This window comes from Rutidosis leptorrhynchoides, chromosome 3, assembly GCF_046630445.1.
Source record: "Rutidosis leptorrhynchoides isolate AG116_Rl617_1_P2 chromosome 3, CSIRO_AGI_Rlap_v1, whole genome shotgun sequence".
In the NCBI taxonomy this organism is placed as follows: domain Eukaryota; kingdom Viridiplantae; phylum Streptophyta; class Magnoliopsida; order Asterales; family Asteraceae; genus Rutidosis; species Rutidosis leptorrhynchoides.
In genome coordinates, this window is record NC_092335.1 from 478,261,696 (window position 1) to 478,286,727 (window position 25,032).

The 25,032-nt window shown below is 34.3% G+C and overlaps 1 long non-coding RNA gene and 1 pseudogene across 1 annotated transcript; both read right to left on the reverse strand.

Annotated features, from left to right (window-relative positions):
• Positions 1 to 10,598: 10,598 nt before the first annotated feature.
• LOC139899562 (uncharacterized) lies at positions 10,599 to 11,517 on the reverse strand. The gene is made up of 3 exons (XR_011777579.1): positions 11,259 to 11,517; positions 11,042 to 11,168; positions 10,599 to 10,871 (listed from the first exon to the last, which is right to left on the reverse strand). It is a non-coding gene; the product is annotated as an uncharacterized lncRNA (long non-coding RNA).
• Positions 11,518 to 14,040: 2,523 nt separating this feature from the next.
• On the reverse strand, positions 14,041 to 15,905 carry LOC139901693 (uncharacterized; annotated as a pseudogene).
• Positions 15,906 to 25,032: the final 9,127 nt, after the last annotated feature.

Consider the following 25,032-nt stretch of genomic DNA (forward strand, 5'->3'; position numbering starts at 1 on the left):
TATATATATATATATATATATATATATATATATATATATATATATATCTTTTTATACATATAATAATAATATATACCATATAATAAATAAATGGGTTAAAATATAAAGCCGTCGGTAATTTTTTTGCACTCTATTGGAATAATCTGGTGGATTGGATTTCGTGCTCTATTGCTAATCAGTTATGGTTAGAAGTTTCAAGTAATATGTACGGAGTATTAAAACTTAATTCAACAAGTAAAATATTTTCAATAAACCCAAATTTTACATAGCCCACTAATGAACCAACAATTTTTTTTTTTTTTAACTTCTCATAAGTTCGTTTGTAAAATTTGATTAATCATAATCGAATGACAAACGAGCGTTACAATTGTTTGCTAAATAAATTCGAAAGCACAAAACATATATTTAATACACTTTAATTATATATATAGATATGTTTCAAATAAAAATTATTATATATTGTTTTATTTTACATAGTTAATTATAATATATTTCAAATTTATTATTTTTATACACTTAAATATAAACATATCTATTTACAAGTAAATGTTCGTGAAATGCCGGGAATAGTCAAAGGGTAAATGAATACATGAACACAATTCAAAGTTTTTGAGACTTCAACATTACAGACTTTGCTTATCGTGTCGGAACATATAAAGATTAAGTTTAAATTTGGTCGGAAGTTGTCGGGTCATCACAGTACCTACCTGTTAAAGAAATTTCGTCCCGAAATTTGAGTGGGGTCGTCATAGCTAACAATAAGAATGTTTTCCTGAAGAATAAGAGCTAAATAGAGTTTTATTATTGTGGAGTAATATGGATAAGATAATTTAATTTCTCGAAGCGTACGAGTGAAGCTGTCACAAAAGATTGAAATGGGAAAAGTAAAGATTCGTCTTAACTTTTGACAGAGTTAGGGTTGAATTTAGAAAAGATGAGGTGCGTCGTAACTTTTAACGCTGTCTTTGTTGAATTCCGGAATTCAAGGGATTGGAAAGAAAATTTTGGAAATCTATAAGATCTGATTCTTCGGCGAATAAGGAAATTAAGATCTCTCTAATTAAATACGGTGATTTGCTTTGATTACTCTGTCTGATATTTCCATTATAAATTAAACTCTTCCGTTCCATAATTTTCACCATTCATATACTTTCTTTCATGGTTCTTACATCCACAAGATTGTGGAAATGCTTAATCCAATTCTGATCCTTGTCCTTATCCTGACTATTGTAACAATCATTTTCCTTTTCCACTTCCACCAGAGGAATCTGTTTTCTTTTACTTCGCCCTTGGGGTTATAGTTTTTTTAATTCTCCCGTGTCTTTATGTTGCGATAAACATTGATATACACGGTCTGTAATTTTCGTGTTGTTATTGGGCTTTATATCTCCCCTTATATTTCAATGTCCCTATTTCCGTTTCTTATAATCATTGTTATCCACAGTTAATACTTCCTCCTATTTGCTGCGATTTATACTCCAATTTCTATTTCGGAGCTTTGTTCCTTCGTTTCCTCTTCTTGCGGTTAGTCGTTTCTTGTAATGGTCCAGAATTCACATATATAACTTTTGGAATGAACACAGTTAATGTTCTAGGAAAGAAAGGGTAATAGTACAATCTGACTTGTCAAATTACCAGAATTCAAAGGAAAAATAGGACTATCAAGAAAAAGATATTCTTGATATGTTTATAGATTAGACAAAATGTAAGAGTTGTGTAATATGGCACATGATGACGTTAGGATCTGTGAATCATCACGTTCCATTTAGAAACTCAGCATGACTTACTGTAATATAATCACGTTGATCAAGTGTCATTATATTATGCTAACTCATGCATCAGTTCCCAATACTACTTCAAAAACATTCACAATTTAAACTCGAAAGTTTACAGAATATAGAAACTAACAGTTTCTATATGATGTAACACTGATATCATGATGAGATTAATGATTTCAGATAAGAATAGTTATGAAAATATCTTCAGAAATATGGAGGATATTTATAATGAAAGATACGATGATATCTTGGAATTTCTAATATCGAAGGATGGTGAAGAAAATCTGTCCGTAAGAGTTTGGAGTCAGAAGCAAGGTATTCGCTAAAGATTTCAGCAGACATTGAATCATTTAGATTCTTTGAAGTCAAACTTATTCTTTGTGATTTGTCCACGGCTTCTTTCATAGTTTCACATAATCCGCTTTTCGGTACTAAATTTTCTATCGAGTGTTCCTAACACTCCATTCTTTATCATCAAACTTCTTATGGTTAAGGTCATTTACGGTTGTCTACTGTTTCTGCTGCTTCATTCAGCTTTCTCAAAATTTAAAGTATTGATTCGTAGACTGGGTGCTTTTCATAATGGAAAGTCATTATTCTAAGAGATAAATGTTATACATATAACTGTTGATGTAGATATGCTGTGAGTTTTCAAAGTACTGATTGCCAATTCCTCTACATTTACTGTTACCATATCTGAATCATTGGTTATCGATCCGAGGTAATTTCAAGAGAATTGTGTTTTTAGATGATTAAACGCTGACTGTATATGGTGGAATATAAAAGGTTCCCCGGTAACAATAAAAGAGCATACATATAAATCAAGGTGATAATAAGGTTGTTTCGAGCGAAAAGTCGAAGTTGACTTGCTGGAGCTGTGACAAAATTGGCTAATTTGGAAAAGGGATTGAAAAGTTATTTTCGGTAATAACAACGCCAAATGAGTTAGCATAGATACGTGTCAAACGTTTGCTCAGGTTCCGAGAGTTTTTCAAGTGCATAACTATAGGCATTAATCTTTTCTTCCGTAGATGAAGTGCGGTTGGTTCATCCTCTCGATTGAGGTGTTTTCAAGGATCATGAAAGGTTTGAACGCAGATTGTAATCGTCAAGATACAAATGAGGTTTAAGATGAAATCAAGTGGCAAACTTGAAGAATTGTTTAGTTTCATATATTATAATTGATATTTTAATTCATTTTAATTATCCAATGTTATTAGTCCAAAGTCGATAGTCCATAGTTGACAGTCCAATAATTCATATATAGTTTAATATATAATATTCGAATTAATTTATATGTATCGTGACCCGTGTACATGTCTCAGACTCGATCACAACTCAAACTATATATATTATTGTAGAATCAACCTCAACCCTGTATAGCTAACTCCCGCATTACTGCATATAGAGTGTCTATGGTGATTCCAAATAATATATATAGATGCGTCAATATGATATGTCAAAACCTTGTATACGTGTCCCGATATTTAAAGTGCGTAAAAATAAATAACAGGAATTAAATGATGATAAATAAAATTGCGAGAATATAAATAGCGATAAATAAATTGCGATAAAATAAAATGTGATGCAGAATTAACAGTTAGCTAGGAACAGTTAGCTAGGATCTTGTTAGCGTGGTTTCTTAACAAAATTTCATATTGTTAATTAGTCTATTTCTAATCAATTTTTATTGTGTCCATTATTTCTTCATTATGCCACTTGTTGGATTCTGATAGGTCAAAATCCAAATATGAAGTTGAATTTGAATGAAAATAGTTATTCTTTGGTGAACGGATACGTATATCGGAGGTTGAAAATAGGATAGTAAATGACTGTTGAATCATATTCGAAAAATGTACAGTATAACTTATTAAAGTGAAATCTAAATATTCCTCGGGTATTACCTACCCGTTAAAATATTTTCACCATTAACAGTTTGTATAAAAAAATTTTTAATTACAGTCTTTATGAAAAAATATATATACATATATATTTTCTTCAGATGTAATACCGATTTAATGAGTTAATATAATATTAATCTCATTTGTTTTACCGTTATAACTAGAATACATAATCTCTAAAATATTAGAGATTACATAATCTTCATGTTGAACGAAGATAAATGATGTAGAACGTCATGTAGAATGATGATTATGCTCGAGGTACAGATTGTGGTGTTGATGGTACTAGTATTGATGTTGGTGGTACTGTTGGTGTCGTTGATGTTGCTGAAGCTGGTACATTTTGTACCATATTTTTCAAGGCTACAACTCGGGCACGTAGTTCGTTGACTTCTTATATTATTCCGGGATGATTGTCGGTCGGAACGAGCGGATGAATAAGGTTTTGAATTTGAGATAGTATATAATCATGTCGAGCTACTCTAGAAATGAGGCTAAAAATGGTGTTTCAGATAAGTTCGCCGGTAAGTGCTTCAGGTTCTTCACCAAGAGGTGTATTCGGTTGGTGGAAGGGATCGCCTTCTTCGCGTCTCCGTTGATTAAGTCGACTACGAACCCATCAGATGAATTGGGGATGACTGATTGATTGATTCATTCTGGTGACACTATTTTCGGAGCTTAGGTGAACATCTATGCCGGAATAGCTGTCGGAATAACTATTGGAATAGCTATCGAAATCTGAGGGACTTGAACTGATTGAGGGATTCATCTCGTACGATCAGATGAAGGATTTTCGATAAGAAAAAATAGATTATAGGATGTAGATTAGTACCCTGCAATACATAATTTACATTTGCATATATAATACTAAAATCCCATAAGTTACGGAGGAATCTACAGAAGTTGTCAGGCAAAGTCTACAGTAACAGATATGTTAAGATATGAATTAGCAGATACGCTAAGATATGAATTTTGTCTATACACTATTCATGCAATCATTGCAGTAAGATGTGTCTAGACTAAGAATGATAAGCAGGTAATTTTCTAAGGATGATAAGAAGATGATTTCCGACTAGAAATGATAAGCAAAACTTTTGACATGCAGACACGGTCGAAGTCCAGACTCACTAATGCATCATAACAACTACTAGTTAGACACTCTAATGCAAGACCTGGTTCGCTAAGACCACCGCTCTGATACCAACTTTGAAGACCCGTCCTATTCCATCCGGACGAAGTCCATATCGATTATAAACGATTCACAACAGTTGATTACATCGCGAGGTACTTGACCTCTATATGATACATTTTACAAACATTGCATTCGTTTTTGAAAAGACAATCTTTCATTACATCGAAAGTTGACGGCAGGCATACTATTTCATAATATATGTAACTATAATTGACTTTAAATAATCTTGATGAACTCAACGACTCGAATGCAACGTCTTTTGAAATATGTCATGAATGACTTCAAGTAATGTCTCTAATATGAGCAAATGCACAGCGGAATATTTCTTTTGTACCTGAGAATAAACATGCTTTAAAGTGTCAACCAAAAGGTTGGTGAGTTCATTAGTTTAACATAAATAATCATTTCATAATTTTAATAGACCACAAGATTTCATATTTCCAATTCTCATAAACATACGTCCCATGCATAGAGACAAAAATATCATTCATATGGATTGAACACCTGGTAATCGACATTCACAATATGCATATAAGAATATCCCCATCATTCCGGGATCCTCCTTCGGACATGATATAAATTTCGAAGTACTAAAGCATCCAGTACTTTGGATGGGGCTTGTTGGGCCCGATAGATCTATCTTTAGAGTTCGCGTCAATTAGGGTGTCTGTTCCCTAATTCTTAGATTACCAGATTTAATAAAAAGGGGCATATTCGATTTCGATCATTCAACCATATAATGTAGTTCAATTACTTGTGTCTATTTCGTAAAACAGTTATAAAAACATCGCATGTATTCTCAGTTCCAAAAATATATATTGCAAAAGCATTTAAAAAGGGATTAATGAAAACTCACCATACTGTATTTTGTAGTAAAAATACATATGACGTCATTTAACAAGTGTAGGGTTGACCTCGGATTCACGAACCTATATTCAATTATGTATATATTAAAACATATAATCGTGATAGAACAGTTAAATTTTTAGGTTATATTAAATATATTAATATCTATTACTTAATTATCATGATAAGTATTATTATTAACATATTATATACTTATTAAATGTTTTAATAAATAATTATTTATAATAAGTATTATATATATTATTTATTATAATTTAATAGTATTATAAATTAATGTTTTATTTCTATCTACTATGTATTGAAATTAATACTTTCATACATAACTATATTGATATATATATATATATATATATATATATATATATATATATATATATATATATATATATATATATATATATATATATATAATATTCAAAAATGTTTATGTGTTATAATAATAGTTAATATTATTTATTAATAATAATAATAATATTAATAAAAATAATGATAATAATATTAATAATAATGATAGTATTAATAATGATAAAAATTATAATATTAATAATAACAACAACAACAACAACAACAACAACAATAATAATAATAATAATAATAATAATAATAATAATAATAATAATAATAATAATAATAATAATAATAATAATAATAATAATAATAATAATAATAATGTTAATAAAATGTTAATACTTATACTAGTAATTATAACAATGAAAATAATAATTTTAATAAAAATGATAATTTTACTAATAATACTACTTTAACAATAATTGATAATTCTAATAATAATTTTTGATAATAATGGTAGTTTTACTAAAATTGATAATGATGATAATAATATTGTTAACCCTAATATTACTAATAATAATAATAATAATAATAATAATAATAATAATAATAATAATAATAATAATAATAATAATAATAATAATAATTATGATATAGATAATGATGTTAGTAATTCTAATAATGATCATACAAATAATAATGCTTATTTTAATTATAATAATAATAATTTATAGTGATCATAATAAATCTTAACAATTAATAATGTTAATAATATTATAAATAATAATACTAATCTTAAATAAATAAATAAAAATGGTAGGAGTTATACCATCATCATCATATCATGGATCATAAACATCATCCTATTATTATTATTATGATCATATTATCTTAATCATTAACACCATATCATCATCCTAATCATCTTACTCGCTTCCTAATCACCGATCGTCTCTTGTGATTATCATCATCATCTCATGATTAACGGGTTTCATCGTCATCTTCACCATATCATCAACACCGACATCATCATCAATCATTATATCACGATCCTTCTTACTACATCATATATCACAACATCATCGTGATCTTCAAGTACTCATCATCTTTGTTTCATGATTATCTTCTCGTAACATCATAACAATCATCATCACGTAATATCGTGATAATCATCATTATTTTTCTCATAGTTTTAGTATGATAGAAATAAAAACAAAAGGTAGAAGTTCGACGGCAGGAATAGTAACGAACATGGGTAACCACCAACTCCATTTACGATCTTTTCGAATCATCAACATGAGTACGTGAGTCATCATCCTCATGCTTCTTCACGGATCATCATTAATCATTATCTTTAACACCATAGTCCCGAAATCATCATCATAATCGACTCATCCTCATTCATCATCGTTACCATTTTACAATAACTGGATCACAGTTTTAACCCCGACATTTGCAGCCCAACAGCAAATGAAATTCCGACCCAACAAAAGATGTATGCGGTGGCCCAACAGAATGTACTCATAACAGCCCAATACCTAACCTATAAGAATTTTCGGCCCACTATATGTATATAAAAGTTGGATCATATTTTAAAGGGAACGTGGTCCATCAACTAATCAATTTTTATGTTCTTTTCAAACAAGTGGGGTAATTGGTTAAGGGGTGTCAGCTAATCAAGGATAAAGACAACAAATAAAGTTGTAACTTGTTTAAATAGAGAAGAAAAAGAAACTCACTACTGAGCTTCAAATGAAACGATTAACCACCCACAACAGTGAGGGATAGGGTGAAAAAGGAGAGGGAAAAAGAAAATAACCATGAACAATAGTTTTTACAAATGAACAAATACTTTCTATTTTTTATAAAAGAGCACAAAAGTTTTTTCTTTTTACAAATAAATACACCTATTAAAACTTAAGAACTTTTTACTTTTTACAACTGAAAACAAATTTTTTCGCGTTTTACAAATTCTATTCATTCTCTACACACTTAGCACTTAATTTGTCTCTCAAATACAAAACGAAAGTTACGAGTTCAATCTCAGCCCGGTGTGAATTAACCAATAATTTACGAGATTTTTCTCTTCTATATTGATTGAGGAACCGGTTGGTGAGAGGCCATCGGAAGATCGATTATACCATAGCAACCAATTTCAATAAAAACACAGGGATTATGAATGTAATTCAATACAAATCATAGGACCATCCGTGATATTTTGTCTCAGATTAATTCAAAAGTTTGTTAATATTTTGAAGTGTTTTTTATACAAGACAAACATACTTGGTGTTGGCGACTTGGGTTTGATATTAAGCAAAATAATGTATGTGTGTCGACCTTGGCCCCTGGGGCCTCAAATTTAAAGTGTTGTTAATGGAGTTAGCATTTTAAGATGCTTTAAATAGTTAATTTGAGATTGCACTTCTTTTGATTCCTAAATTAGGGGAGCTATACCCCCACAAGCTGTAAACTGTACTAACTAATACTCTAATAATGATTCTACTTAACTTTAATTAAAAAGTTTTATGATGCAATACTTGGCCATGTGAACTTTTGACTGCAGATAAAAACTACCACCAGTGTCATTTTGCTCACAAATTACCTGTCATATAGTATACTCCGTATTTCAGTAGAAGCTTCATAGAATTTTTTTTTTTTTTTTTTTTTTTTTTTTTTTTTTTTTTTTTTTTTTGAAAGGCAATGTTAGTGGTTAGCTCACGAAGTTAATTCACGAAAATCCCCCCCCCCCCCGAGACTCGAACCCTGGTCTCCTCGAACACCATGTTAACATGGTGACCAATGAGGCAAAGCCCCATTGGCTTCATAGAATATTTCACTTGGTTGTTATCTGATTCACTAGGCACATTGAGTTTTCAAATATCCCCGGCCTTGTTGCGTCACATGCTATACTTTATTTGCATATAATGTCTGGTGCAACTAATTCAGGTCGATGAAACCCAAACTCATAAGAGGTACTCGTTGTAATTTCTTTTGGGAAATGGGACGAGTTTTCGTTATTTGGCAAAAATAAATAAATAAATAAGAAGTGGTAATGACCCAATTGTTATATAATTGGATCAATTTGGGTTATGTTTTATCTGTATCAATTTGTGCCGGTCAGAAGTCCTCCAAAGTGTTTTCATATGCATAAAAACTCTTACCCCTCTTTTTATGAAGGAACGTAGGTTATTATTAACACTTTATCTATATTTACATGTGTAATTGAATCTTTTGTTTCCCAAGTAATAAAATAAAAAAATATAGTAAATGAAGTAGTCCGGCATGTGTAATTGACAAAGGTGCAATTACTATATTTCTTAAAATTGAAGGTGATTCAAAATCAGAAGGCAGCAGTCAGAATGTGAGTTGGTGGTACAAAACCGCAGCAAAATGAACGTAGTTCTTAGAACTCTGAGTACATGCTGACATGTTTTAAATTTACTTATGAAGACCGACATTATTGTCGTAGTCCCAGAATTAATCGGGTGGATGCAGAGGAACAATTTGAGAAGTTGAGTGTAAGTAACATTTTCCATTCTTTTCATAAACAGTGTAATACAGTGGGTGCCGACAAACTATAGCCAAACACATGGCTTGCATCACTTCAAGTATATCAGTAACCTGTCCCTATTATTATTCAAAATTGCTGGGTAAAATTATTATCGAGTACAGTATTATTTTGCTTTGTGCAAAATAAATTGGCAATGAACAAATTTAGTAGTACTAACAAGATACTCGAGAAAAAAGAACTTTTTCATATTCATGCTATCACAATATTTTTACTCACATTAGTTGTGAAAAATTTAACCAAAAATAATATCTTAACCCACCCATCAAAAAAGTGGAAGATTCAATATGCTAATAGTGAGGTTTGGATCATATTTTGAAAATATTAGAACATACTAGTACTACCACTAAGCTATCTTGAAATTAACCACGCATGCTTGCCTGAGTAGCCACCGTAGTTGCCCAATGAAGCACACCAATCGAGTTCAATTCCTGGCTATGCCAAATTGTTCATAAAGGGTGTGTGACCAGTGCGCATAATGCGAAATTTACCCGGTACCAGGTATCGCGCTCGGAGGCTTGATTACCCGAGGTTTACCTTCCGTGAGAGAGCCAATGTGCTCGTTGGGGGATTTCCTCGCTAATAAAAAAAAAGCTATCTTGAAATTGGAGAAAATTGAATCTTTGTGACTTAGATATGATGGTCTAACTAGTATTATTTTTTTTTTTGGGCAAAATAAAAAATATATTAAACAAACAAAGCAAACACGGCCCGGATATACCATAAGCCGAAAAGAACAATACAAAATACATTGTCAATACAAACCCAAAACAATGCCAGTCTAACTAGTATTATCATGATGTATAAAGATTCTTGTTCTAAAATCCCAAGATGTGGGATGTTAACCATATATTCAATAAACCTAGCCACGTAGGTATAAAATTTCTAAAACCTTCACCACACCTTACCGTTAGAATATGGCCCCTATATATAATACGGAGTATAAAACATGTAATTGTCAAATAAATGAATGTTTGATATGTACCACATGCATACTTGGACTTGGTACTTATAAAACATAATATACACACAGACTATTTAATAGATATAATTGTTATAATTATAAAATCTAAATATTAAAGCATATGAAAATGCATTGGAAAGTTTTGGAGAATAATGGCAGCAACATATTCGTCAATGAGCGAAAACTTTAGTTTCATTGCAAGTTTGATTAGAAACGAGTTGGTGGTCACTAACCCGCAGTACGCTGGTGGAACTGTTTTGCGCTTTATAAGCTGAGCCTGTTTCTGTTGCTATTGCTAGTAGGAGTTCATCAACTGCAAGCAAAAATCTAACGTGTGTTACTGTCACAAATATAGTGTCTACGGAAAAACACATGAACACGTGTTAAAATGCCAGCAGCTATGGAGGCAAAACTATACAGTGGAATGTTTAGAGGCTGCTCTTGGCTAGAGCTACATATTACGTTATTGTTTATTGGTAGAACCTTTTGCCAGTTGTTCCTTGGTTCGCAGTAGAAATATGTGACTCTGTAAACGGCACCTAACTAGCTGCGTAAGGCCATCAAAGTGGGTTTTGTCGTTGTAACTCATGCTTACGAGCATAGGGTAACGCTGTAATTATTTGCAGACAATTTGTAATTATGCCATTGTGATAACAGGACATGTTATATGGTTTATTAACAAATTTTAAATGAGAAATACCATTTCGTCAATGATAATACAACAGTATCCAGTGGTGCAGACTGAGTGGATGTGCTCCTGATGAGTGGTGAACCACCGTCTGACGGTCTGAAAACTCTCGCTTATATTACTCGGTTTCTGTGGCCCGGGTTAAGTTGTGCCAGATGAGTAGGTTTTGCGCCATGCTCCCAATAAGCAAAACAATAGTTAGTACAAATGCGATACATACATTATCGTGATGTTTTCTTAGGGTAGACAGATATTTGTTCGTGTGACATAGATGTTCTTAAACGTAGGCTGCATATTAAGAGATCAGTTGTGGTTAATAGAGGCTGATGGTGAAAAGTGAACCCATAACAATGTACGGCAATGTGGCAGACCACGTTTCTGATATTCTATGGTGTACAAAACTGCAAACGAATAAAATAAGTCACAGATAGTAACAACAGCAATTAACCATAATTGATGAATTTTTAAAAAATAATAATGTGATTGTAGTATGAAACATTGGAGAAAGAGCATTGCATACCTGCACTCTGGAATTTGTAGTAGAACCACTACTGATGATGTCACATTGAGACAACTCAACCAAAAAAGATATTTCCTTCAGTTTGTGTTCCACTAAACAGCTCAAAGCATCACTATCAATCTTAGGTGTATCTAGTTGATCATCCTTCAGATGACTCTTGACCGATGGTTGACCCGAAGGCTCGGATTCATAAACTGATTTCTCAATAGAAGAGGTAAATGTAAACGACACAACATCCATGCGATGTTTCCTATCAACAGACTCCCAATTTGAAGATCCATCTATAGTTATATTATATTTTAAAGACCTTTCATTTTCCTTCATCGGTAATTTATTATTAATAGTTCCATATCACCATCAGTTGGCCTTTTCTCACAAACCAAATAAGCAAATATAAAAAAATAAAAAATATGAACTCCCAACACAATCATCATCATATATATATATATATATATATATATATATATATATATATATATATATATATATATATATATATATATATATATATATATATATAGGGGCAGGATCAATGGGGAAGTAACCAATCGGGGGGAAGCAAATTTTTTTTTTTTTTTTTTCGTTTTTTTTTGAATTTTTTTTTTCCGGCATCAAGATCACACGAAAATATAAACATTTAGAAGAGACACCTCGTGATGAATGTTATTATTTAGGCGGGAAAACGATCGACAAAAATAACATTCAAGATAATATTGTTCGTGAAGAATATGAACGTTTTTTCTTCATGTTTTGTGAAGTAAAATTTAGCCCGATTTAGAGTTTAGGGTTTAGGGTTTAGGGTTTGGTGTTTTGGGTTTATTCCATAAATCCAAAACACCAAACCCTAAACCCTAAACCCTAAACTCTAAACCGTTCGTGTTAAAAACTCAATCTAAATCCTAAATCTAAACCCTAAACCCTAAATTTCTAAACCCTAATATCTAAACCCTATAAACCCTAATATCTAAACCCTAATATCTAAACCCCAATAGCTAAAACCTCAAAATACGCTCGAAAAACACGATAATTGTTATATATTACTTCTTCGAGCGTTTTTCCGCCAAAATAAAAACATTTATCACAAAATATCTCTACTAAATGTTCATATTTTCATCTCATCTATAATGTTCGTGAACAAAGTTTTTTCAAAAAACGAAAAAAAAAAAAGTTTTTCCTTCCCCCCGAATGGTTACTTCCCTCTTGATCCTACCACTATATATATATATATATATATATATATATATATATATATATATATATATATATATATATATATATATATATATAGGGCAGGATCAATAGGGAAGTAACCAATCGGGGGGAAGCGGGGGGAAGCAAAATTATTTTTTTTTTTTCGTTTTTTTTGGAATTTTTTTTTCCGGCATCAAGATCACACGAAAATATGAACAATTAGAAGACACTTCGTGATGAATGTTATTATTTAGGCGGGAAAACGATCGACAAAAATAACATTCAAGATAATATTGTTCGTGAAGAATATGAACGTTTTTTTTTCATGTTTTGTGAAGTAAAATTTAGCCCGATTTAGAGTTTAGGGTTTAGGGTTTAGGGTTTGGTGTTTTGGGTTTATTCCATAAACCCAAAACCCCAAACCCTAAACCCTAAACCCTAAACCCTAAACCCTAAACCCTAAACTCTAAACCGTTCGTGTTAAAAACTCAATCTAAATCCTAAATCTAAACCCTAAATCTAAACCGTAAACCCTAAATTTCTAAACCCTAATATCTAAACCCTATAAACCCTAATATCTAAACCCTAATATCTAAACCCAAATAGCTAAAACCTCAAAATACGCTCGAAAAACACGATAATTGTTATATATTACTTCTTCGAGCGTTTTCCCGCCAAAATAAAAACATTTATCACAAAATGTCTCTACTAAATGTTCATATTTTCATCTCATCTATAATGTTCGTGAACAAAGTTTTTTCAAAAAACGAAAAAAAAAAAAAGTTTTTGCTTCCCCCCGAATGGTTACTTCCCTCTTTATCCTACCACTATATATATATATATATATGTCCACCACAATTAATTATCAATACGTTCATAACTAATAAAACTTTGCTTCTTGATAACTTACAGCACAAAAGCAATTACATACACACAAAGAAGATGGTTAGCTGCACATCATTCAACAACGACCAATATAAAAATACATAAAAGTTGTGAACTGAGTAACGTTATCCAATGACCTTTTCTAATCATTTCCCTAGCCAAATGCTCCTAGTGAGGTTATCAATAATGAGGTTATTCCTAAGTTTCCATCAAGTATTTTGGCACTAGCCGACGTATCAACTCAAGCAACGTATCCTTCAATGAACCATTTGCTATATGATTCACTAACAGTGTTAAGGTCGTAATATCAAGTGAGTAACTTCTTCCTTCCATTTCATGTAAAAAGCATCTCTACATCATCATAATATTGATTTTTTAGATATCCTTGAAGAAGAACTCTGTACGTAACGTCATCTGGCGGATAACCACTCTCACTCATTTTTAGAAACAACTTCTTTGCATCACTTAATAGACCTTCCTTACAAAGAGAACTAATCATCACATTATATGTTTGAATATTAGGTTTCAAGCCTTTATTTTTTAGGTCATCAAACAGAACCCTTGAGATATCAAACTTATCACATTTGCTTGCACCATCAATCAGAATGCTATACACAACAATATTTGAATTGAGCTTGCTATTACCCAATAACTTGAACAAAGAGAATGCGTCTTCTACCTGATTGTTGCTGCAAAGACCCTCTAAGATTATTCCATAAGTTACATCATCGGGAAATTGACCATGTGCAAGCATCTCATCAAAGAGTTTGCGAGCAGCCGAACAATGACCAACACTAAACAATCCTTGTATCATGGTGTTGTAAGTGACTTTATTACGTTTCAAACCTACTCTTGCCATTTCAGAAAACATATCCATGGCCTTGTCTATCATCAAATTCTTACAATACCCATTTATTAAGCTATTGTAAGTGACAACATTAGGGACCAAACATTTAAGTGCCATTGAATCAAAAGTTGTTTTTGCTTTGCTCATTTCACCTCGTAAACAATAACCATCAATAAGCGAACTGTATGTTACTACGTTAGGAATCTTTCCTTTCTTAATCATGATGTTGATAACAGCTTGTGCTTCATCTACTTTACCGTCTTTGCATAATGCATCCACTAATACATTGTAGGTTTGCACATCTAAAGAGATCGTTTCATCCTCCATTTCTTTTAGTATGTTACAAACCTCATCCCAACGACCTAAGTTACAAAGACCATGAATCAAAGAGGTGTATGTGATGACATTTGGTAGTATCCCTTTGTGAAACACCATCTCCTCGAAAAGATCAAAAGCATCATCAATTATTTTGTCTTTGCAAAGACTATCAATGATGGTGCTATATGTAACAAAATCAGCTTTATGACCTTTATCATTCATTAGCCTAAGCAAACGAACAGCAGTAACATTGTTTCCAATCTTACAAAAGTCCTTTAATCATAGTGTTATACATAACTACATCAGGCTCACAGATATTCAGTTTCATAAGCTTTTTGAAGAATATTTCAGCTTCAAGAATCCTATCTTCTATAACAAGTCCATCTAAGAGTGTACTATAAATAAACACATCTGGTACAATGGCTTGTCTGAAGCAAATAGCTAGAAGTGCAAAACCGTCATTGGTACGGTGCAAGTGGCAACAGCACTTGATAGAAGTACTGATATTGTATTTATCAAGAGGAACACCAATTGAAGACATGTGTTTGAAAAGATCAAGTGAAGAAGAATAATGTTTCATTCTGGTGACAGCGGTCAACAATTGATTGAATTTAATCACAGATGGGCAGAGGTCTTCTCTGAGTCATTTCATCAAACAGATTGTGTAGGCATCATTCAAGTTGGTAACTTTTCGATACCTAGATAGAGGCCGATCATCATAATCACTACGAATTGAGGAAGAATTGGAGTGGAGAGAAGCTGCTAAAAATGTCCTATGAGAAGAATCAAATCGAAGATCTAATTGAAAGGAATATAAAAAAGGGGGTTTCAAAGAAAATGCTGGTAGCAGAAAGATTTCCTTTGAACTTGATGAAAGAATTAACAACAGAAGCAACATGATTTCTGAGAACCACCTTTGAGCTTCAAACTCGTTCACCCTCCAAGAAAGTTGCCTAGCTGGTTGGCTTTATTTACCATTTCACTGCCCATTAAAATCCATGTTTATTACGATAGTTAAGATTAAAATAGAAAACGGGTGCACTTTTACTCGATGTCAACTCAAAATATTATTGTGAACTTATCTCTCGGTGGTTCGTTATAGGCATGTGTAACCGATTAAGGCTAGATCTGTTTTGTTTCCTTTTTTTGTAAAAACAGATGGGTGTCGGTAAGTAATATTGGGCTGGGCCATCGTTTTATTGGCCTGTCTGATTTATAAAAATATATGGATTATAGCCAAAATGCCCATTCCCAAACAAAATCTTGCGCTGGAGCCCCAAAAAAAAAAAATTGTCAGGTTGCCCTCGCAAGACGCAAGAAGACTTGCGTCTTGCCCTCGCAAGGCGCAAGCTTGTGTCCTTGCGCCTTGCGAGCTTGCGACCTTATCTGATCAGAATTCGATTTTGTGGATAAGATTTCGTCAGATATCCTAGATTTTTACGGATAACATTTTGTCCCTATATTTAGATTGACCATGAGACTCTGTAATCACAGTCTCATAACAATTTCAAAAGTTTTCAATGCAGAGCTTATACCCACGTTAAGGTACTATTTTAACTATTTTTCACTATTTTTTGTCATTATGAATTGTGTTAATGATGATAAATTCGTTGTTAATATATGTTGTGGGAGTTATTTTGAGTACATTAACAACATACCTATATATATGCCACGAGATTGTTTTAGAATTCGGTTAAGACTCCCAATTGCGCCCGTAAAACCAATGAATCGGAGAATATTGTTAAAAAATGTTCTTAAAAAGATTGAATTCCCACCCAATGCAGCTGTTTCAATGAGATACGTTTTTAATAATCATGTTTTTGATATTATTGATGATGATGAAGACTTTCAAGAGTTTTTACAATATGCAATTGTAAATGCTCCTATTGATATTTATATAGTCGATAGAGTAATAATGCATCAGCCACAACGAAATCCAGAAACAAAATACTTGACAAACCAGCCACTACTACAACAAAACCAAGAAACCACCAAAACACCAAAAAAACCAAAACCACCAAAACCACCAAAACATCAACCACAACAATTGTTACTACAACATGATACCGAAGAAAACCTCGCAAGTAACAATTTCGAAGTGGAAGAACCTGAATTGCCACTTCCAAACATAGAAGAGTTTGATTTGCATAACTATGGTCTTGAAAACGTATGTAAAATTAAAGAATTAAACCACCCGTTTGAGGTACCTCTAGTCGAAGATAGTGATTCAGATGGAGGAAAAGACGGAGACGCAGAATTCCAATATGAAGAAGAAAAGCAAGATCCGTTCTGGAATATGCCAACTCTTTTGAGTCAGCATGAGGAAGAGCGCGAACATACGACTGAAATACCAACCACGTATAGGGTGTCAGATTTAATAAAAGTTCGTCAAACTTTCCTAAACAAAGAAGAGTTTATAAACACCCTTTTTACAAAATGTCTTGAAGATAACTTCCAAATAAAGCCTGTAAAGTCAGACAAATCTCAGTACACCGCTAAATGTGTGTTGCCAAACTGTGAGTGGAAATGTAGTGCTTACAGAATACGATTCACTGAAAACTTTATGGTAAAGAAACTGCATGACGTACACACATGCTCACGCACACTAATTATGGGAAACAACAAACATGCAACCAAAAAGGTATTGGGTAGTATGCTTGTGGATTCATTCAAATCTGCACACCGGGAATATAAAGCAAACGATATACGTGCAGATATAGGCAACCGATTCGGTGTCAGCATATCTTACAATCAAGCATGGAGGCCAAATGTCATACATTACAGATGCTTCGTGGGAGTAGTGAAGAGTCGTACCAAATGCTTCCTATTTACCTATATAACATTAAGATTCACAACCCCGAAAGCGTAACGAATTTGATCACAGACAAAGAAAATAGATTTCTGATGTGTTATTATTCCCTTGGCGTAGTTGTAAGTATCACTATTACCATTTGTTTGCGTCCTTGCGTTCCTTGCGTACCTATTAAAAAATATTTGTTTTAACATTGCTCATTCCTGCAGGTTCGATTATTTGTTCAACATTGTCGCCCGATAATCATCGTCGATGGAGCGCATTTAAAGGCAGGATATTTGGGTACAAATTTAGTTGCTGTTGCGATGGATGGCAATAATGGAATTTTGCCATTGGCTTATGGAATTGCTGGCGGCGAGACAAACGAGTCTTTGGATTGGTTTTTGGGCAACCTACGAGACCATTTAATGAGTTGTGGAATGGGTGATCGTATTTCAGAGCTTACGTTTATTTCTGATCGAGGTTTGCCAATAGCACATGGTGTTTCAACCGTGTTCCCCGAAGCGTTTCACTGTTTCTGCGCTCGTCATTTGTTTGCAAGCAGTAAAAGTAAATCCAACAAATTCAAATATTTTGAATGGCATTATTGGAAAATGGTCAAAGCTTATCGTGCGTCGGATTTTGAGGATCATCTTAATGTATTTCGAAGAAGATTGAAAGCGTCTTACAAAATTTTAAGTGATGTTGGGTTCCACAAATGGTCTAGAAGTAGAGATGAACATGTTAGGTATTCATACCTTACTAGCAACAGTGTAGAGTCTGTTAATGCACTATCCGTACATGCTCGAAAACTACCTGTTTGCATGTTATTGGAATTTTTTCGCGCTTCGGTACAAGATTGGTATTTCAAACATCGCAACCAATCGGTTAGTCTTACTTCAACTGTTACTCCATATGCTGAACATAAACTAGCCAAGAGGACGAAAAAGTCAAGAAGATGGCAAGCAATTCCATCGACAAACAATCTAGTAGAAGTGCGCGATGGACGAAAAAATGGCCTCGTTAATCTAGCAGATAAAGTTTGTTCATGTGGGCAGTGGCAGGGATCAGGCATACCATGCAGACATGTTATTGCAGCAGGACGACTCTTTGGAGTAGCTGATGTTACTCAATTTGTATCTCATTGGTTCACGACAGAAACTTATATAAGTACGTATATGGAACACATCCTTCCTTTGTCCCACCGGTCTGAATGGTCGGATCCGGGGCCCAGCGTCCTACCAATGGTAAATCCTCCCATTAAGCCGAAAAGAGCTCCCGGACGCCCAAAATCAACAAAACGTCATCCGTCAACGGGTGAAGACACTGAAAAAACAGTAAGAACATGTATTCGTTGCAAAGAACTAGGTCATAGTAGGGATACGTGCAGATCTTCAGTTGATCGAACTGGTGAACCAACCACGAAAAGGGTAGTAAAAACATCGGCCTCAACTTCAAAGTCGAAGAAGGGTAAGGAGAAACTCACTGACAAAGAAGCGTTTCATGCTTATCAGTCTCAGTTTTATGCAACGTGCAATCTAGCGAGCGATAATTAGTAAACCAATCTCCAAGTTTCTGTTTATTTTCGTATTGTATGTTTTTTATGTCATATCGATCGTTGTAATAAATTCTCGAAGTTTATCTATTTTATGTGTGATAATCTATATTTTGGTTTTGGTAGAAAATACTCAAAGACGCAATACACACTTTGCGTACGCAAAACAATACTTAGAGGCATACGCAAGGTCGCAGGATAGACCTTGCGACAACATTAACCCATACGCAAAGTCGCAAATTAAATCTTGCGCCCATGTCAGACTACTAATTTTACGGATACGCATGGTCGCAAGATAGACCTTGCGACCACATTAAACCATACGCAAGGTCGCAAGTTCAATCTTGCGCCTATGTCAGACTACTATACATATACGCAAGGTCGCAAGATAGACCTTGCGACCACAATAAAACATACGCAAGGTCGCAAGTTAAATCTTGTGCCAATGACAGACTACTAATTGTACAGATACGCAAGGTCGCAAGATAGACCTTGCGACCACAATAAAACATACGCAAGGTCGCAAGTTCAATCTTGCACCAATGACAGACTACTAATTATACAAAAAATTACACAACTTAACAACTAAGTGTAATACAAAATAATTAGTATTTTAACAGTAATAATAATCATACAACCTGTGCAGCCTATTTAGCATTCTTTGTCGCATCTTTTTTCTCTGGTGGTGGAGGTAGTGTATCAAAACGCGCACGGAAGAACGTCCTTGCCATTCTGTTCCTATTTTCCTGTGCAGCCTTTTTTGGATCTCCAATGTCATCAAGCCCCTCCCATGCAAACACCAGTCTCTCCATATGGATGCACACCCAAACCCCACAGTCGCCGGTTTCACCGGCCTGCACTGGCACATTACGCCCAGTTTCAATCATCAACTCCATACTCTCATTGTTTTAGTAGTAATCTTCAAGTTGTGATTCTGGCGTCTTGTTATAGTAGTCAATCGCGTGCAAGTAGACGGGCAAGTTTTCACACAACATTGTGACAACATGTTGTAGCTGTTCACTTGCAAGATCAGGCAAACTGTCGTACACATAAACTTTCATTTCTTCTAACTTTAATGATAGCAGCAAGAAATGTTCTGGGTGTCTAAAGTGTACTGGGATCAAGATCTGAAACAGAAAGAAAGTTTAGTCACAAAACCATCAATACGCAAGGACGAAAAATGTAACTTGCGTCCAAATTACACGGATATGCAAAGTCGCAAGACTTACCTTGCGTCCAAATTACACGGATACGCAAGGTCGCAAGACATACCTTGAATCCAAGCACATTACCAGACGCAAGGTCGCAATATTTACCTTGCGCCTGTTCCAGTTTATAAAAAACATGTTGTGATAACTAATTATAAACAACACCAGATTGATAATTAGAATGTAAGTACCTGATCACAGGAAGACCAAGCTGGATACATTTCATCACTACCATCCCCAAGAGCAATTATATACGTGTAATTTGGTTCCCTAAAGGCAGTGATTCCTTCATTTTCTTTGAAATTAGGATCTTTGGCCTTGGCCTGCTTCAACTTCTCCTCCTTCTCCTTCTGACTTAATCCCCAAAATTCTTTAAAGTTTGCAAGCTGAGCCAGGAATCCAGATGGCATAATCGTCCATCGAGAACTTGCTTTAACCACCTCATGTGGAAACTCAGGAGTGTTAAACATCTGGCTTGCTCTGGGGAGAAATCTCTGACGATATCTTAAAAGAAATGTAGCCCAGCCATCAATGTGCTACAAATTAAGAAGACAGGTTAAGATATTAACACAAATTAATTCATGCCATAAACACAAAATTAAGATGAACACTCACCAAGTTCTCCAAATATCCTGCCTCTCCTAACCCCAGCAAGCGAATCCAAAACTCCGTACTAAGGTAAATGAACTGATCACTTTGAAAGATGAACATGCAACGGGTCTCTTGCTTGCTCTGTATAATTGTCGTAGGATCTTTTGCAGGGGGTGCATGCTTTCTCTGATCTCTCTATGCTCCAGTTGGTGGTGGTTTAAGACAACCTTGATCATTTATAAGTCTGTCGATCATGGCCCAGATTTCTTCTTCACTAACCCAGTCCTTTTCCTTCCTTTTTCTCTTAAAACACACCATCACATCCTTACAACTTACATTCTTTGGTCCTTCTGTTTCACCAGGTGCAACGTTATCAACTACCATAATATCATCATCAGGTTGCTCAACCACAGCTTTCTGATCAACCAGCTCATCAACACATTGCTCTTCTGTATCAAGGTTGACCACATTCATATTTTCCACTTTCTCAATGACATGTCTGGACAACTGTGCAAAACAGGAAATCTGGTTAACAAAAACCACAGACGCAAGGACGCAAGACTAACCTTGCGTCCAACTAGCGCAAGGACGCAAGACTAACCTTGCGTCCACGTAGCGCAAAGACGCAAGACTAACCTTGCATCCACATCAGTGAATCAAGAACAACAAAATATTTAGGATTTTTAAAAAAAAAAAAAACACTATTATAATATTGTAATGCAGAAATTTACCTTCTCAATTGGTTTTCTATTTCTATATCCAGGTGAAGTAAACGGGGACCTTAATGCATGCGTGGGCCGTCTTTCTCTTATTCCACGTCGTATTTGCATCGGAGAAGGGTTGACAATCTCATTGTCAGAGAAAGATTTATCATAATACGTATCATCCTAAGCAAATAACAAATATAAAACAAAAAATATATAAATTCAGATGAGAACAAATATTCAAATGAAAAAAAATAATTAATAAATTCAAAATATATCGGATACTCTTGCTCTGAAAAAGGGTTTTTTTCATATTCCGACAATTTCCTTTTACATTCGGTTAATTCATTTTTAACTTTGTCCATCCGCTCTTTAAATTCTTTTTCACTTTTGTCCACCCGCTCGGTCAACAACGCTACCACACGATGTAATTCTTGTACCTCGGTATTTTGATGTGTTGATGTCTTTGTCTGTGTCTGTGTCTGCTCTACAGTTTCTGGAATTATTTTGGTTTCATCTTGCTGGCTCTCCTGTTCAACTAATGTTCCAAGAAATAACGCTTCACTATCAATCCACCATTGACACTCCTTCTCTGTATCAGTGAGGAAGAGACCACGTAGAGGTTTCTTGTTCTTGGGACAATCATCCTGCATAATAATTAAACACGACTTTATACGCAAGATTACAAAAAATACTTGGAACTTTTCTGGTCAACGAGACGCAAGGACGCAAATATAGGTTTGCGTCTCCAATGTAGCAAGTACACAAAGCCGCAAGTACAACCTTGCGTCCAAGCTTAAGAGAGACGCAAGGACGCAGGAATGGTCTTGCGTCCTTGCCATATCCTCTCTGTTTCAACTTTCAACAGTCAATGGTAATTTCAAAAATTAAATGCAACTAACCTGAATATCTAAGTGTTTAATGTAATCAGAGATTCCGAAAGTCTTCACTGTTGTACGCTTCCAAAAAAGAGCCCTCGGTACTCCATTCTTGTCCGTTTTTGTAGCAAAGGATTTAATGGTACGACGGTAAGCCTCGAGGATCCAAATCTACAAATCATTTGTTGTAACAATATCAATATATATATTATCTTTAAATAATAAAAGTATTTGAAATCAAACATGTCGTTACCTTAAATGCCCACATAAATTCCGCCAAAGTGTACGCCTTGCCGCTCTCTAATTGGCTTTCCCGAACACCAAACCCTTCACTAACCGCTTCGTAAGTCGGTTCCCATAAACGAGACCCCCATGGGTGCTTATTAACACTTGAAAAATCTTCAACTAAATATAAGAACTTCTTGTTAACTACATGGGCAGATTGTTTACCCATAAAAGCTCTCTCTACAACTAATGTGATTGCTAGTCGAACCACATCATCGTCCGAAACACCAACCCGACTACTTTTTAGAAGCTTCTTTTCAATATCACCAATCAAAATGTTTGTGCTCTCTTTAATGGACGGAAATAAACGTTTTCTAATTGGAGCCGTCTCTTTTTCATAATCTTTAGGGATGTAATGTGCCATATCCGTACGGGTACCGAACAAAAACCCCGTTACTAGACCAAACCCTCGGCGACCAAATCTAATAGAAAAATTAGGCTTAAATCTAAACCGAATGTCATCTTCCTCCTCTGGGTACTTAGCATCATCAATTCTTTCCGGCCGTACAGTTTTACGTTGGAGCATTGCATGTACAAGTCCGGGATCGTTTCCCATATATTCAAGATCTAACCATACACCAAAACACGTTTCTTTAAATATTTTAATTTGATTTTCAGTCATTACTTTGTTCACATCACCTATAATACTTATTTTTTCATCGTCAGTTTGCCTTCAACCCATCCCTGTAAAACTAACAATAACAACATCAGCATAGTATACGCAAAGGCGCAAGATTGGTCTTGCGTGTTAAACCATTGGTACGCAAGGTCACAAATTTGGTCTTGCGACCAAATTGTGTCCGGAACGCAAAGAACCAAAATCATCCTTGCGCCTGGACAGTCAAACTAATTTGACGAGCAACAAATTGTTGTTTCACCAAATAACTATACAAACCAAGAGATAATATACCCCATTATTAAAAAAAAGCAAGAATACGGTTAAATAATGATGATTATCATAGAGACATTTCATCGAACAGTAGGTGTGCAAGTTTTCACATTTATATATGAACATATGAAATTTATATACAACTCCCATATAACTAACATTATAGTGAAGGAAGAACTAACCTGCGGATTTGCCATTGTTATTAGGTTGATTTCTTGATTTATTTCTTAGTTAAAATGAAGCAGACGAAGACGATGGTGACGTAGACGCTGGTACGTGGTGGTGGTGAATACGATGAACTGGGGGTAGTGCAGGTGGTGATGGTGGTTACGATCTACTATTCGAACGAGAGAGAAGATTATGGAGCTTTGCGTATTTGCGTTTGGCTAGGTTTGCCGTATTTTGCTTCTCTACGTCTGGGGATGTGTGTGTGTGTCAAGTGAATGCTGAAAATAGGTTTATAACCTAATAACATCAAGCGCAAGATGCAAAGACGCAAGGTCGCAAGAACCACATACTTTGCGTCTTGCGTCCAGTCGCAAGGTTAGATTTGCGTCTTTGCGTATAGTATCATTAATATTTTATGGTGCTGCTATTTGAGTTTTTTTTATTTGTTTAACTTCTGTTAAATGTATATGTCCATCTATGTTTACAAATATTTATCTAGTGCTCAAGTGTAAGTTTATAAAAGTTATTGACCAAATTACTCCCGTCGTCCTTGAACTTGTACTGAAATTAAAATAAGCAATAAAACAGATAGGCTAAAATTAAAATACCATTAGGATATTTCATTAACCCGAAAGTAGTACAAAAGGCCCTACGACCTAGTTTATTACATGATCAACCCAATTATAAAATTTAAGCAGCATACATAATCTCAGCATTAAACACCTCCTAATCAGAGGGATACACCAACTCATCTTCATCAGCAAAGAAGTTGTTCAACAACATGCCAAAGGGCAATCCTCTCCCACCAGCTGCAGGCAATCAGTGGCGGAAGGTGAAAAAATTTTCTATGATGGCCCAATAGAGTAAAATATGCATAAATGAAGTTTGGGATGGCCCAATAGAGTAAAAAATTTTTTAGCCCATAGAATATTGATAGAAGTCCACTAGTAGCCCAA